Source organism: Maylandia zebra, linkage group LG6 (assembly GCF_041146795.1).
Source record: "Maylandia zebra isolate NMK-2024a linkage group LG6, Mzebra_GT3a, whole genome shotgun sequence".
Classification (NCBI taxonomy): Eukaryota; Metazoa; Chordata; class Actinopteri; order Cichliformes; family Cichlidae; genus Maylandia; species Maylandia zebra.
In genome coordinates, this window is record NC_135172.1 from 14546046 (window position 1) to 14562284 (window position 16239).

At 42.3% G+C, this 16239-nt stretch overlaps 2 long non-coding RNA genes across 2 annotated transcripts; both read right to left on the reverse strand.

The window, feature by feature from the left end:
• Positions 1–1952: 1952 nt before the first annotated feature.
• Positions 1953–2833, reverse strand: LOC143419168 (uncharacterized). Its single transcript, XR_013099144.1, has 3 exons — positions 2475–2833; positions 2174–2394; positions 1953–2084 (listed from the first exon to the last, which is right to left on the reverse strand). It is a non-coding gene; the product is annotated as an uncharacterized LOC143419168 (long non-coding RNA).
• A 991-nt stretch (positions 2834–3824) lies between these two features.
• Positions 3825–16239, reverse strand: LOC143419169 (uncharacterized). The gene is made up of 3 exons (XR_013099145.1): positions 16123–16239; positions 4736–4879; positions 3825–3996 (listed from the first exon to the last, which is right to left on the reverse strand). It is a non-coding gene; the product is annotated as an uncharacterized LOC143419169 (long non-coding RNA).

Genomic DNA, 16239 nt, shown 5'->3' on the forward strand with positions numbered 1-16239 from the left:
GTATGCATTCCTCAAGTCCAACTTAGAGAAGACAGTGGCCCCGTGGAGGGGTTCGAAAGCTGAACTGATCAAAGGCAGGGGATACCTGTTCCTAATCGTGATCGCATTAAGGCCCCTATAATCAATGCACGGCCGGAGCGACGCATCCTTTTTAGAAACAAAAAAGAAACCAGCGGCCACCGGTGAGGAAGAAGGACGAATGAGACCGGCCGCCAGCGAATCCCGGACGTACGTCTCCATAGTCCCCCTCTCCGAACGGGACAGATTATAGAGACGGCTGGAGGGCAGAGGGGCACCGGGGAGGAGATCAATAGCACAATCATAGGGCCGATGAGGAGGCAGCGACAGAGCCCTGTCCTTACTGAACACTTCTTGTAGATCATGATATTCAGGAGGGACAGAGGTAAGGTCAGGGGGGGAGACAACCACTGGAGGAGAAACAAAAGCCCCCGAGGCCAGTGCTGACTTTAAACAGTTGGCGAGACAAAACAAACTCCAACTCGCTACTCTCTTCCCTGCCCAGTCAGTGTGTGGATTGTGCTTCTGCAACCACGGAAAACCAAGGATCACTGGCACGTCAAGGGAAGAGGTGGTAAAGAGAGTTATGTCTTCCTGATGATTACCTGACGTGACTAACTTGACAGGCGCGGTCCGGTGAGTGATCATCGCGAACACCTCATTATTCAAAGCGGCGGCCGGGATCGGAAGCTCGAGCTGAATGAGGGGCAAATTCAACGATTTAGCCACCGCAGCATCTATCAAATTCTGCTCCGCCCCGGAGTCAACGAGAGCACGAAGAGAATGAGCCCTAGTACCGGACATCAACGAAACCGAAAGCAAAAAACGGGGTTTATCACTCTTAAAAACACTGCCCACCCGTAACCCCGGACTTACCGGCGGGCCATGCCTTTTGGCCGGACCGGGCAAACAGCGATGCGATGGCCGCTTCCTCCGCAGTAGAAGCACTCTCCGGCTCGGAAACGCCGCTCCCGCTCCTCAGGAGTGAGCCGAGCGCGGCCAATCTGCATAGGCTCAGGGGAAGGAGAGCGAGGACGGACGGATGATGTCACCGGAAGCGACGGGGGTAACGCCGAAACGGCCGCGGGTCGAAACAGAGACGGAGAGGGTCTGGACCGCCTCTCAGCGTCTCTCTCTCTCAGTCGACTATCGATCCTGAGAGCAAGAGAGACAAGCGCTTCAAACGTGGCCGGCTCGTCGTGCACAGCCAGCTGATCCTTCAGTTGTTCGGAAAGGGACGCTAGGAAAATACCCCGCAGCGCAGCGTCTGGCCAACCCGCTTCAACAGCAGCGGTGCGGAACTCGATCGCGTATTCCGCAACGCTGCATTTTCCCTGGCGGAGTCCCAACAGCCTCTTAGCTGCAGTACCCTCAGAGATCGGGTGAGCGAACGTAGCCTTGAATTCCTTGAGGAAGTCCTCATAGGAACACAAGGCAATCGGATGAGAAAACAAAAACGCCTCAGCCCACGCAAGCGCCTTACCCCTAAGCAACCCAACAAAATGGGAAATCTTGGCAGCATCATTAGGAAACGCATGCGGCGAGCGACTGACGAACAACGACCACTGAAACAGGAACCCCCCACACAGCCCCAGCTCTCCGTGAAAAGGCTCCGGTGGAGGGGAAGAGATGCCCCGATAAGCCGATTCAGGACGCGCAAAGGCGGGTACAGACAACGGTTCCGGCTGACTAGGGAAAACGGGTGGATTCGACTCCCTGATTTCTGAAAACCGGGTAAGTAACTCCTCCTGTTTTTCACTGATAGCATTACACTGGTCCATTAAGGACGTCAAGGTCTGTTCATGCCGTCCTAACACCGCGCCCTGTTTATTAATGGCGGCGCGAATTGGGTCCGCTGAGTCCATAAGTGGCCAGTTTGTTCTGTCACGGGCGAGAATGCGGTGGACTCAAGAGCAGACTCAATTTGCTTCGAACTGTGTATAATTTATTGAAAAGAACAAAACGTGAACAGAACTGGGTTTAACAGAAACCATACGCAGAAACTAAGGGAAATCCGTGGGCGGAGAGACCGGCGTAGAGCACGGGGAGAACTCTAACGGGAACTTCTGTAAACACAGGAGAGAGATGTTACTGAATGGAAAAAAACGAGTAAGGGACAGAGGTACGGAGTGCCAGTGGATAGTCTTGGGCTTACTTGGAGACCCTAGTTATTAGGCGGGGAAAGGGCTGCCGTGGGAGTATTCCAGAGAGGGTCAAGAGTGTGGAGAGTCCGGTCCAGATTCCAAGGAGGTGGAGAATACGGACTGAAGGGCAGGCTGAGGAGAAGTGGAGTATATAATCCTCGGGTTCAGAGCAGACGGAAGAACAGAATGGAGACCAAACCAGCACTACTGATGAGTGCGACGGGTGGTGAATCTGAAGAATACAGGAAACAAAAACACATTAACCCATGGTCCAGATATACAGAGTCAGAGCTCAGAGGAGGGCGAGTTTACCACAGATGGTAGCAGGACGAACTGGCGAGGAGTGGCAGGCCGTGCCGGCTTAAAAACCCTCTAGGTGGAGCCCCGGAGATTGACAACAGGTGATGAGCTGGCCAACTCCACCCCCAGGGACGAATGAGAGGAAACTGGACCACGCCCGACCAGACACTCCCACAGCATATGACACATAGGGGATCAGACTTCTATTATTTCCCCATTTTTTGTACCTTATTATCATTGAACAAACTGCAAAACAACACATATTCATAATTCCCCTTTCCACCTTGTGTTTTATAGCAGTAACTATGAATTAAATATATATTTGTAAGATTGCACACAACATGTATTATTTAACATAACATCATATTTTAGATGTGATTTCTACCTGCAGTTTCAGGTACATGTCATACAAGGATGTTTCTGGTTGTTTTTCTCACAGCAGTAACTATGAATTATATATTTGTAAGTTTGCACACAACATAATATATATGTTATATATAACATTAGACTATAATTTAGATGTGATTTCTAATACTGTTTTAGCCAATCTCAATATAACACAAAACCTTTTTCACAGAGTGGAAAGGTTGTCAATCACTTTAATGTGTAGAAACATGGTAACTAGAGATAATTCACATCACTTTAATATACTATAAAGTGGTTTAACTTCTCACTGAACTGAATATATGACTACAGCAACACAACAGACCGTGCACTGGTAAACGCAGCTTATACCATGTTCGACCTCATAGTACTTTCCCTGAATATAAACAATGTATGAGTCACACTTAGCACTAAAACCACCGCAGTGTTTGCATTTAACGTTTCATCTTCTCAGTTGAAAGGCAAACAAAAATTGCTTCGCAGAGCTCGTTTCTGGCCAATGAACATCAAAGGATATTTTCTTACAAGTAATGGGGAGCCTGCTTGAAATTTTCATGATCAGGCTGATCCCGTCGTGCATACCAGGAAAATGCATGCGTAAATTGCATAGTTGTGCCTTCCTTTGACATCCACCCTTCATTCATCAAACGTCTCTTCAAAACGTGGCCTTTGTTTCTTGTCGTAATGTGCAAGTGAGCTCCATTTACTGAACGAGACAGCACAAATGAAAACACCACCCTGCAGTATACCTCTTGGTAATATATGCTAATCTAAGGCACCATTTTCTTTCTTAAATCTGATTTCGAAGGATTTTTACAAGGAAAGCAAAGCCACCAAATTACCCCTGTGGGAAAATATTCATTGCTCACTTTGCAGTTGAAAAACAGGAAATAGCTATTTCTGGAGCTCATTACTCTCCATTAACTTATTATGGGAATTGACCATATCACCATTACAGAGCAGGCCTTACCAGGTTGTCTTCTTTATTTTGGTGCCAAGGCGCACAGTCTTGTGGTTCCTGCTTTACTTAACTTGGATACTGCGCAGTGGAAATCGATGATGAAGGCGACACACGCCAGTGTGCCGACAGAGCCTCATCTGGGGACGGCCTCTCTTCACTTCATGCAACAATAAGTCCAACAAGGAAACACTTTAAAAAGAGAGAAAATTAGAGCTTAGACCTTAATAGAAACAAGCATAAACATAACGTGCAGAGACATGCGAATGCACACTCGTAGCATTTGGGGAAGATGAGAAACAGCTTGAGAATAACAAGAAGTGAATTTTGAGCTTCATTTCTGACCGGGTGAATCTGTGCATGTATGTGTGCGTGACGGTCAGGTTTTCTTCGCTGACTACTCTTACTGACACACTCTTTACACAAGTTTGTTTAGTACACTGTCGGTAGTCATTTTACACTTGAAAAGCCCACTCGGGGCTCAGGTGTGCTCGTCCTGGCAATAAATAAGGGACAGCAAAAACAGTGTAAATGTTGACTGCGGCCTCTGTTACAGTGTGAAGCACATCTCAGCTTTGGATGAAGGGAATCAAAGTGAAAATGAAGTCATGAATATTTAGCCTCAGGTGCTATGTGTGCGTGTGTGTGTGTGTGTGCGTGTGTGTGTGTGCGTGTGTGTGCGTGTGTGCGTGTGTGTGTGTGTGTGTGTGTGTGTGCGTGTGTGCGTGTGTGGGTGTGCGTGTGTGTGCGCGTGTGTGCGTGTGTGTGCGTGTGTGTGCGTGCGTGTGCGTGTGCGCGCGCGTGTGTGTGTGTGTGTGTGTGTGTGTGTGTGTGTGTGTGTGTGTGTGGGTGTGCATTTCAGTGACAAAGCAGTTAGTATGTCAAAGCTTGCATGCGTGAAGCAGAGATGATAATTACAGTGCAGATTTACCTGTCACTACAGTTGTAAACATACTGTAGAGATGTCACAGTCAGGACGACTTATTTTTAGATTGCGGTGACTCCAATTTGTGAGGCTTCAAAGATCAAAGTAGCAGTTTACACTCACTGCAAAGGTCCTGTCTCCATTCATCAGCTGCACAAAAACAAAATACACCTTTCATTCAGAGTGCCATATTATGTAAGTAATAGCATTGTCAGTGAGTGTGGGAGTAGGTCAGCCTCCGGGGAAGCTGAAACAACCAAGGACTCGTTTGGTTTTAGAGGAAACACAAAAGGCTGAAATCCAATTCGAATGGTTGAAGAAATGTCCCTGCACTTCTGTCAATGACAGAATGTGATTACAGTGCTGCGATGTAGGTAGGCAGAAGGCAAGGGCAATTATTACAAATTATTGTGGTGTGTTACAAATTATTATTGCTGGGAGAGGGGAACGCTCCACCAGCCTCTGTTTGTTTTCTGTTCTTCTCTTGGTACAGTGGGGGAAATAATGATTTGATCTTTATCCTGTTGTGTGGTTTGCTCACTTAGAAAGAAATGAACTGTTATTTTTATGGTATCTTAATTTTAATGGAAAGGGACAGAATGTCCACCAGAAAAAAACACTTTACACAAAAGTTATAAACTGCTTCACATTTCAAGTATTTGATCCCAAGCAACCCGGCTAGAATTCTGCCTCCCACAGACTGACTGTGTGACCAACTCATTATATGTGTGAAGCACATGTATCCACAGAATCAGTTTCTTCAATTTCAGTGTCTCCTCCACTATGGGCAAAACCACAGAGCTGTCAAAGAACATCAGGGACAAGAATGTAAACCTGAACAAGGGGGAATGGGCTCCAGGTCACCAGCAGGAAGGTTAGTATTGGTGACGACTGCTGGTACGATAATTCTGAAATGGAAGAAATATAAAATGACCATCAATGGCCCTCGGCCATCAAAATGTTGTAAAAAAGCTGGTGGATCATGTTCATAGCTAGCTACTGTCCAGACCTCAAACGTTTGTGCAGTGAGCTGAATCTTCAAGAAACCTACAGGATTTAGAAAGTTTCCATAAAGAGGAGAAGGCTAGGATCCCTCCTGAGATGTGTGCAAACCCAACAAGGGTTTGGCTTGAACATCAAATACTTGTGTCAATCAATGACATGCAAATCAATCCAAACCAGAGCCTGAATGCCCACTAACAAAGATTCAAAATGCTGCTTAATGAGTGAATTACTTCCTGTGTGAATACAGATTTAATATTCCATTAAGTAACAAGGAATATACATTTTAAAGGGATTTGTTTGTTTGTGGTATGATATGAGCGTGTACTTGTGTTATTTTTGTGGTTAAGTGGAGCGATGTTGACAGGTTTCTTTGATTAACTTTAGTAGCATTTCACTAATCACAGCAGTCGACTGACTGAACGTGGACATGCTGATGTGTAACACTGAAATTGTTTTTGTTTCTCCTAAGGCATCTCAGGCTTTTAATCATGAGATTCATAAATGAATGGTTCAGTTCAGCAGCGTACTCAGACCCCAACACCTTAAGTGAGTCTGACACTACAATCCAATCTAATTTTAGAGTCTCTCTGCCAATCCAAAGCTGCAACAGATTCTCTCATTTTGTAAATGACAGGCCTGTCATTTACAAGAAAACCCCCCACACACACGCATAGACACACGCAAGGCTGTGCCAGACATACATTAGCATCCTACATTTAGCAGCCTAATCTGTCTGTTTGTTTGGCTGAATTACATTTGGCAGAACAATGACCACCTGCATGTCGATTTCTTGTCGTGCCTAATTAACACTGTTTTTTTTTGTTTGTTTGTTTTGCCAATAATTTGGATGATGGAAGCCAGAACTGGATTTTATGTGACTTTTTATATTTATTTGTTGACAAAGTATTAAGTTGTGTTTCCCAGTTTGTTCTTGCCTCCTGAGACCTCTGCACCATCCTGTCAGGATTATCGCCCAGCTGAGTCACTCGAGGTTTGATGAAGTTCCCTTTAAATCTGATGCCTCGTCTCTCTCTTGCTTCTTGCTTCTGTTTCAGAGTTGCTTTTTCCAGAGCAGCAAATCAATATCACAACAACATTTGCCCTTGTGTGAGAGTGAATGTGGAGATTTTTTGTTTTCTTAGCACACATAAACAACTTAAATAAAAGAAAGCAATACAGCCAATGTATGATTGACAGTAGTCCATATCTACTAACCCTGGGCAACTGAGTGTGCACTGCTGCTGAGCCTTGAATAACAAAGCCCAGCACTGAAATGTGTGTGTTTAGAATAGAAGAAGAGAATAAAAATGTCCTTTATTGGTCCTCATTGGGGAAGTTCAAGTGTTCCAGAAGCAAAGGGACAGGCAGACGGAGCATGCATATTCACAGAAAAGTAAAGAATACAAAATTAGAAAAATATATATTTTCAGGGTTATGAAAAAAAGAAGGTCGGAACTTCATGAGTGAACAGGAAGTGGTTTGGAGACATGGAAGTGAGAAAAGATGGCAGAGCTGAAGACGTTAAAGACTTAATAGGGAGTAGGGCTGCCACAAACGATTATTTCGATAGTCGACTAGTCACCGATTATTTTTGCGATTAGTCGACTAAACAGATCATGCATCCACTGGACGTAAAACGTACAGCCTATTCCACCAGCAGCAGTTAAAACTAACCAGCTGCCGCCATTGTTGACAACTGTTCTGGGCCGCGCTATGAATTATGGGACACAGCTTCTTCTTCGGGGTTTAACGGCAGCTGGCATCCTTGTACATGCAGTGCTGCCATCTTCTGTTTCAGTCCGTTATTACACTCTTAAATCCTACTACTTATTCCTGCGTCTTTTGTGATCTTACAAAGCTTCAAACGATGCGTCGACTATTAAATTAGTCGTCGACGATTTTGATAGTCGACGTAATCGTGACTGGTCGACTAATCGTGGCAGCCCTAATAGGGAGTGATGAAGATGGATAGGATTAGATATGATTACATCAGAGGGACAACTCAGGCTGAGAGGTTTGGAGACGAAGTCAGAGAGGCAAGGCTGAGATGGTTTGGACATATGCAGACGAAGGAGAGTGGATATGTTGGATAAAGGATGTTAAAGATGGAGCTGCCAGGCAGGAGGAGACAAGGAAGACCGCAGAGAAGGTTCATGGTGGATGTTTATAACAAAGGAGGTCATATGGCAGGTTGGTGTGACTGAGGACGAGTAGGTGACTAGGAAGAGGGTGAGATGGAGGCAGATGATCCACTGAGGTGCTCTAAAAAGATCAGCTGAAAGAAGAAGAAGAACCTGCTGCAGTTCTACAAAATGAAAAGGAGGTGAATTACCATGAAACTTCATAAAATGGTTTTTGTTTTTTTTGTTTTTTTATGCTATATTGCTGAAATCTTTCCTGTTTACTTCACTTGAGTGCACTGAAGAAAACTGGAGGGGTCTATTTTTCTCATACTTGGTTTGTTGGTCATGATTATTAAAGCTATTTAATGATGGCTCATTGAAATGTTGTGTCTTGCTACCTTTGTTTGAATTCTAACAAAAATGCAAGCTGTTGCCTTCTTCCTGCTCTGTGTTGTTGTCCTGTGATCACATGACACAGCTGTGCTGAGCAGACACATGTTGAGGTATTTTATGGTTATAAATGAAAATGATGCGTATAGGAATGGAATCCACCGTGGCAACACCACCAGTTTTTTTAAAAAAAGATGAAAAATAGGCCTTTTTTTCTCCTCAGTATGAGTAGCAAAAGAAACAAAGTGATGAGGGAAGGAAGTCCCTGAGAGACTCGGCTCCTCGGCACATAGACAGAGCAATGAATATGCAGGCAGCTCATGTAGTGGGGAAACCAATGTTTCAGTCATGACTCATGACAAATTGCAGCATTTCTTAATGTTAATTTCAAATTTTATTGGTCTTCATAGTTGTTACTGATTACCTATAGACTGTAGATACCCCAACAATGTTTTCAGTTATTGTATTGCACCTTAAATAAACATACCTCAAACATGAACTATGAAAGTGTCTGAATATGTCTTAAATTCCAGGTCCCAGATCCAGGTCCCAGAAGGGGGAAAAGACTGAGCCAACATCACTATCAAACTAGACCTTCACTCCACATTATACAACACATATGTATTTAATTTAACCCCGTAAGACCCAACCCATCAAAAAATAGCCAGAAAATTCAGATTTTTTGGTAATGAGATGTTTATTAACCCTAATAACAAAATCAAAAAAATATCATGTTGTGTTCGATATGTTTTTATTATATGTTTAATATATATATTTTTGTATCGCATTTGATACATTTGATACAACTTGTTGTTAACAACAATGTTATTTTTAGACAAAAAAAGAGTTCTGTCCATAACATTTTGAAATTATGGCAAGTATTGACCATGTTGATGAGATAGAGGTCTCAGAAACTCATGTATCAAATATGATAAAATGGCCATTATAGGGTTAAACTAAAGCTGGACACTTAATAAGTTTCATCATTTGTTAAAGTCATGGTTCTATCTTGCGAACCAAAGCCTTCTTTTTTTATGAAATCATTTTCCTTATGAATTTAATTTTTGGTGCAAACATTTATTCAGTCATTTTACACTCCACTGATTAAAACGGGCACCTTTTCTGAACAGTTTTTTGATAGCAGAGGGGCATGCTTCGAAATTTATTACTTATATTTCACGACCTTTCTCTCTCGCTGCTCTTATTTTTGCAGAATATCTGAAGATGTTGATGTCCACTAGGCACCTTTTTTTCTGGGAGTGTGTCTTAAAGGGCAGTTTGTTGTCTCAGTGGCATTTTAAATTATGTTCAGCAAACCAGAGCAAAAAAGTGGTGCTCAAAACAGGAAGGAGTGAAGAGCGCAGAGTAGCTATCCGGTCGTTAAGTGATGACGTGACGAATCCTACTTCCGCGCCTAAAGTAGTCTGCGTTTAATATGGCTTTTGTGTTGTTAACATGTTTAATGTTTTGTATTTTCTTCTATTTAAACAGTCTACTAAAACAGTCAGTGATCACTGTTGACCTCCCTCGGCTTTTATTACCACTAATCATTTATTTAAGCTCAGTTTTTAAAACCTTAGGATGTAACTACAGCCCAGCCCATGCAGCAGTATATGAATGACTAACCTCGTATTGTGGATGGATTATCTCAGTTGTTCTCCTGGCTGAAGTTTGGTCCTTTTACAGCATCCTGCCATGCGATTACATTTGTTCCTGACCACCGAGAACACTCACGTTAACTTTTATCGAGTGGAAAAAAAGTTAGCTTGTTTATATTATGTTAACATAGCTGTGTCGCTAGCGGTCACGTAGCACATCATTATATACCAGCTAGCCAAACTTCAGTAACCCTACAAACGTCACTGCTGTTTAGTTTTCTGTCTTCATTTATGTTGGAAGTGATAACAGAGCTGTACGTTTTAATTTGTTTCCAAAACCCCGCAGTCAGGACATGCTATATTGTATTTAGATAGAAGCTAGCGAGCTAACTTCCTGCTAACTTCTAACTCCGTTAATCAGAATCAGAAAGGGTTTTATTGCCAAATGTTGAGCGGGTTTACAACATTAGGAAATTGCTGCGGTGCTTCAGTGCAAACATACTGTTATAAATACTGTTATAAATTAAGCTTAAATGTCATAAATTCCGTTTTCATGGATGCCTGGATGTTAAACTCAATTGTTACACCTGGTAGAGCAGAACGCTGATCATTTTATTAAAGATGAAAGACTTTTCAACTCTCAGTAATGCCATAGTGATCGTTTGATATATAGACCTGCAGCGGAGTTTAGGCCCAGACACGGCTAGTGACGTCAGACTTAACGACCGGATAACACCTGGACTTAGGATTTGAGCAGTACTGTCAATAACTTTGCTTGCTGCAAGGGCTGAAAGATAGAGAGAGTAGTTTCTGGTTTTGTTAAGCACTGAAACATTGTCACTACTTATCTTCATGTTACTCTGGCAAGGCTAAATCTGTATCTGCCTCAGTGGAAGACGATGTGAGGTCATAAAATAAGTTTAAATAAATGTTTCTCAAAAGATCAAAAGATGTGAGAGAAAGAGAAAGCGAGGCCCTGTGTTTGTTGTGGTACAACATGGGGGTAGGGGTCCAAAAAAGTACCAGCCCCGGGGCCCATCACAGAGTTGTTACACCTGTGTTATTACGGCTGAACGTCTAGTAGCGTCCTTTGAGTCTTGCCAGAACATTCTGTTTATTTCTTGTGAGCTTAATGTGTCACAAGGAACAAACAGGTCAAGAGGACAGCTTAATCCATCCTTGACTTTGAACAGCTTGACTCATGCGTAGCTGTAACACTGAACTCTGCGTCAGCCATGTGATGCGGGCTGTTCTGGAGCCTTTCTGACCTAGTAGTCAACAAAATGAATTTCACTTTGATCTGGTGACAAATTAAAGCGACTTCTACACCTCCTTTATTAGGCTGAGTGTCACACAAGAACACACTGAGTAATCCTTAAAATTTAAGTGTATACAATTTAGAGTTTCAGAGCTCTAATGTGCAGCTGTAATGTTAGGAATACACATCAGCACCGCGAGTGCGCGAGTAATATTGTATTAACTTGAGTTATTATAGTTCTTGGCATGCTATGTGCACTTCTGATGAGGAAGTAATAATAGTTTTCTGGTTTTCTACAGCATTTTGCTGTTATATCTTTAAAGTTCTTTATGGTGATTTAATAGTCTAGTGGTTTACACATTTAACAAACGTGCAGTCCTGTTGTCAGATCTGCATTCTGTGTATATATAGTTCTTTGTTTCCTCCAATCTGCCTTATATTTATGCTTCATGTGTTGCCTTGTATTTCTTTTACTCCAGTTTCTGGATTTTTACTTTTATTTCTTACACGGTCCCAGCAGTATCCTTGCTCTCCCTCCTACTTTCTTGATGCTCCCGGGTGGGCGAGTCCATGTTTCCCTGAGTTTGCCCGAGGGCAGCTCTCTCAAAAAGCCCCTGGCTGAGTCTCCTGCCTTATATTTAAGAACCAGCTCATCCACTCTTTCTTTGACAGGCTGTAGAGATACTCAGTAGTGACGTGAAGCTTAAGTTAGGAAATATTGTTTTCTTCTGAATGTGCATTTACTCATCTTGTTGTGTCCTCTCCTTATTTTCCCTCTGTGTGCTCTTGAACTTCTTCGGCTTGTTTGGCTCGTTCACAGACTTTAGATTTTGAGTTTGTTTTTTGGGTGAAACCTGTGAATGATGACAATTTCACACTTGGACTTTGCAAAGCTTGCTTTTTATTAAAATAATTCAGTCTACTGTGTCCTGAATTGCTCTTTCATCACAGTCTTGAAACTGCATCTGTGCAAGCCAATTTGCAACCCATTCCCCACCCCTGTCTCTAACTCTAAGTCTGCTGCCACTGAGGCCTTCTCTGTTCTGTACAGGGGTCTTACTGCTGCCATTCCTGCTTTGTATATACCAGAACAGATGGAAACAATAATCTTCCTCCAAATAAAAAGGATTGCAGAGCACATCTGTGCAGGAAATTCTTCAGCCTGCAACCCTGTAGTCGGACAGATGGACAGATGCGTGCAACCTTATAAAATGTTTTTTTAAGAATTAACTGAAGCAACAGTTTTATTGCTCTAGCAAAGTTTAATTTTCCCCTAATGGCTGTAAAGGTTTATCGATAATTTAGCAGTTGGATGTAGTCTTTGTAAACAAGCTCATCAATGAAAAAAGAGGGAAATTTGGGGCTATGCAATTTGTAAGCTGTTTTTAACAAGAGCCTCGCCATTATGCTTATTATTTCACAGCAGTTGGAGTTTACTATTCCTGTGTCTTTCGTGTGCAGCACATCCCTCCGGCTATGTTGTGTTAAATGGCCCTTCTCTTACTGCCAAAAAAGGGAATATGAGGATGGTGATGAAGGAGGAAAAATAAAGAGAAGCGGGCTATTGTTAGCATGACTTCTAACACTGGTACAGCAATGACGCAAGCAGAAAGGAAGTAACAAGAACAGAAGGTGAGGAAGAGAGGTAGGAAGAGGCAGAAAAAAGTCAAAGAGAAAACATAAACAAGCGAGCGGAGATGGAGAAGAGATCTGAGAGGACCGAACAGGGCAGACAACTGAAAAAAAATAAAAATGAAGCAATGATGAGCTGAAGTGCCTGATTGTGAGTCCTCGGGATGTCTGAAAATGTCGATTCAAACTGAGTGCGTAAGTGCCCATCACATCCTCGTCAGCTTTAGGAATCAGATGACGATTCGCAAGGGAGAGACCTGCCATGAAACTGAGGACCCCGCAATTCTATCTGGGATTTTACATACAAGTATTTTGGCTGTTAAGTATGCGCCTATTTTACGGACACTATGAGAAATATAGCACCATAACAGTTTGGAGGGAAGTGCACAGCATGTTTACTGAAATTGTGTGATGGAGCAAATGGTTGAAAATTAGTGTGTAATTGGTATTTAAGAGAGTACTTTAGGACTGGTGATGGCAAAATATGTTTCCTGATTTATGGAAATCGCTCTCAAACTTTATAAACTTCTGGAGCAGCTTCAGGGCTCCTGGCCATGTATTTTTCACATGTTTCCGGTCTCTGAAAAGCTGTTTGAGGAAAAAAAGAGAATTAATCCAAAATAAATTCTTGTATTTGCTGTTTTGACGATAGACACACTATGCCCTTTCATGTCTACATAATTTCCTTAGGGATTAATAAAGTATTCTGATTCTGATTATTTGATGCCCGTAAAAGCCATGGCCTGTGACTTGCATCAGTTTGAATCCAAATGTATTTACATAGTACCATTTCACAACAGTTGTCTCAATGCATTTTATATTGTAAGGCTAAAGGCCCTAAATTATTAGAGTGAATGAGATGATCCCTTATGAACAATCACTTGGCAACAGTGGGAAGGACGAGCCCCCCCTTAAACACTTAAACAGGAAGAGACTTCCAATGGAGTCAGCTCAGGGAGGGATAGCCTTCTAATGTGACTGGATGAGCAGAGAGGAGGAGATAGAAGAGAAAAGAATTAGAGCACAGATGTAAATGGCATGAAATATCAGCCAGTAAATGTTTCAGGAGTGAAAACAGGAGAATAGAGAAGAACAGCCAGTGCATCGTGGGAAGTTCTCCCTCAGATCCAGGTCACTTGGTCCAGAAATAATTATAAACTTCAAGGAAAAGGAAAAGGAAAGTTTGAAGCCTGATCTTAAATATAGAGAGGATTTCTGTCTCCTGAACCCAAACTGGCAGCTGGTTTCACAGATGAGGGGCCTGATTAGATGTGCTGCTTGCCAACAGGCAAGACAGGAAACTGCTTGAGCCCCCAAAGGCTGACAAACTTTAAATTACAGTCGTGGCAATATCCAAAGTTTGCATTGGTTTTAGGGAGGGTCCTGAGCTTCCTATGATGGGCTCAGTCACTCATTTCTATTTCAAGTGGTGTGCAAAACTCTGTTTAAACCTACCTAACAACAACAGCGAGAGTCCTTCAGCGAAAATGAACGGGAGGTATTCGGTTTTTTGCACTACTTTTGGAAAAGGACCACAAGTAAACCTTCATGAAGCTCTATACTGGGATAACATGGTACTATAAGGAAATTGTTACATTAGATTTACATTACCGAGCAACATATCCTGAAATGCACTGTCACATAATTACAGGTTAAACACCTAAGGCTACAGTCTCACACATGACCACAAATCCCATGAGGACACAGAGAGTCTTTGTTCTAGTGTTTAAGAGACTTCAGAGTGATTCTACTGCAGAAACAGGTGCAGGTAATGACTGCTCCTCCTCAGTTAGCTGCTGAAGATCAGGCTCTGGCTCCTGGGTGGTGTTTAGAGTCAGTCTGGTCTTCCTGGTCCTGCATTTTACACTTTACTATCACGCTCTTGGTCCTTTTGTGCAACAGAAACCTCAGTTAATAACTCATGAGGTGTATAACTTGTTAAAGATGCACTGGAGTTTTTCACCACTCATAGTATTATGGAGCAATGTGGCTGAGTGTCACCGTACCTTGTTTGTGTTTCAGTTTATAGTTGCAGAAGTTAAAGTTGGAACTTAACAGATGGAGTTAGCAGACAGCAACAAAGCTACTTTAACATAAACATTCACCAAAGTGGTTTAAGGGTAAAAATAATTGTATAAAGAACTTTTTGGGTGCGATTGACAAGTAAAATTAGGGGTATTCATCTTGTTCTGCTATCAGTCATCAGTTGTGCAGCGGAGTGCATTTACATTTATGATGAGACTGTCCCTGAATGGCTCCTTCCATCAACATCTTTGTCATTCATTTGATAAAAGAACAAGTCCTTCTGATAGTTTGAAATGCATTAAGAATTAATCAAGCCTGAGGGGACGAGAGAACACTGAAGAGGGATCCTGGAACTTTTATCTGTGTATTTAACCCCCTCGCCCACCCACACACTTAACCACACACACACTTATCATGTCCCTGTTAGCTGAAGATAGTTTAAACAATCCTCAAACTAAAGTTGTTCTGAGAAGAAGTGCTGCAGTTCTGTGAAATATGTGCACCCATGTGTCTTACAGGTGACCATGCACAAACTCTTTCGCTTCCTTTTTTTCTTTTAAATGAAAGACTAAACGCACGTAGTTTACTATACATGCCCTCCATTAACAGAGAGAGAGAGTGAGAGAGGTAGATGAAAGCAAAGAGAGAGGGGGAGATGAAAGACGCTGTCACAGCATAATGGCATTAAGATTTTCTAAGGTACACGCAACCTAAGCCGAAGACATAAATAGGACGGTTTCAATGCAGTCTGATGCCTTGAGTGTTCTACCACTTCGCCTTCGCTGTGAGGACAAGAGTGTGATTAGCAGCTTGATGTCAAAGGAGTTCATGCTATTCACCACCTCTGTCTTACACACAACTGGAAGCAGCCTTGGGGTAGATTTGATTTTGCTGTGTGCTTCTGTGCGCATGTTTCTGTTTCATGAACTTTTAAAGCTTTTTTGGAGTTCGTTTCTTTATTCAACAAGGTACCCACTGCTTAAACACGAAGTTAGGGTATAAAACTAATGATTCGTGTTACAATAACAAGAATCATTTTCTCAAGTGACAGCTCTCCACAATTGCAAACACATTTTTTGGTCTGTTTTTAAGAGAGAAATAGAAGTGATCTGTAAATATGCAGTTAGTTTTGGTTTAATTAATCTACATTTTAAAATACCTGCCACGACTCAATTTTTTTAATTGAGTTTTTTTCCCACCTCGTTTAAAAAACTGTAAAAATGCTGACTGTAGGCCTGTTCGGTGCTAAAGCAAAACTGATCTACTCAGGGCTATCTGTGCAGACTTCCTGAATTAACCCACAATAATCCTCATGCTTAGAAAGAAAGTAAATTATTAGTTTTGTGAATCAGATGAACTTACCCTTTAACATTGTGGAATTTTGGAATATCAGATGAAGTCTAAGGAGCTTGAAAAGAAAAGCATCTGGACTTCTTTAAGTTTCCTTGAAGACGTTTCACCTCTCGTCTGAGAAGCTTC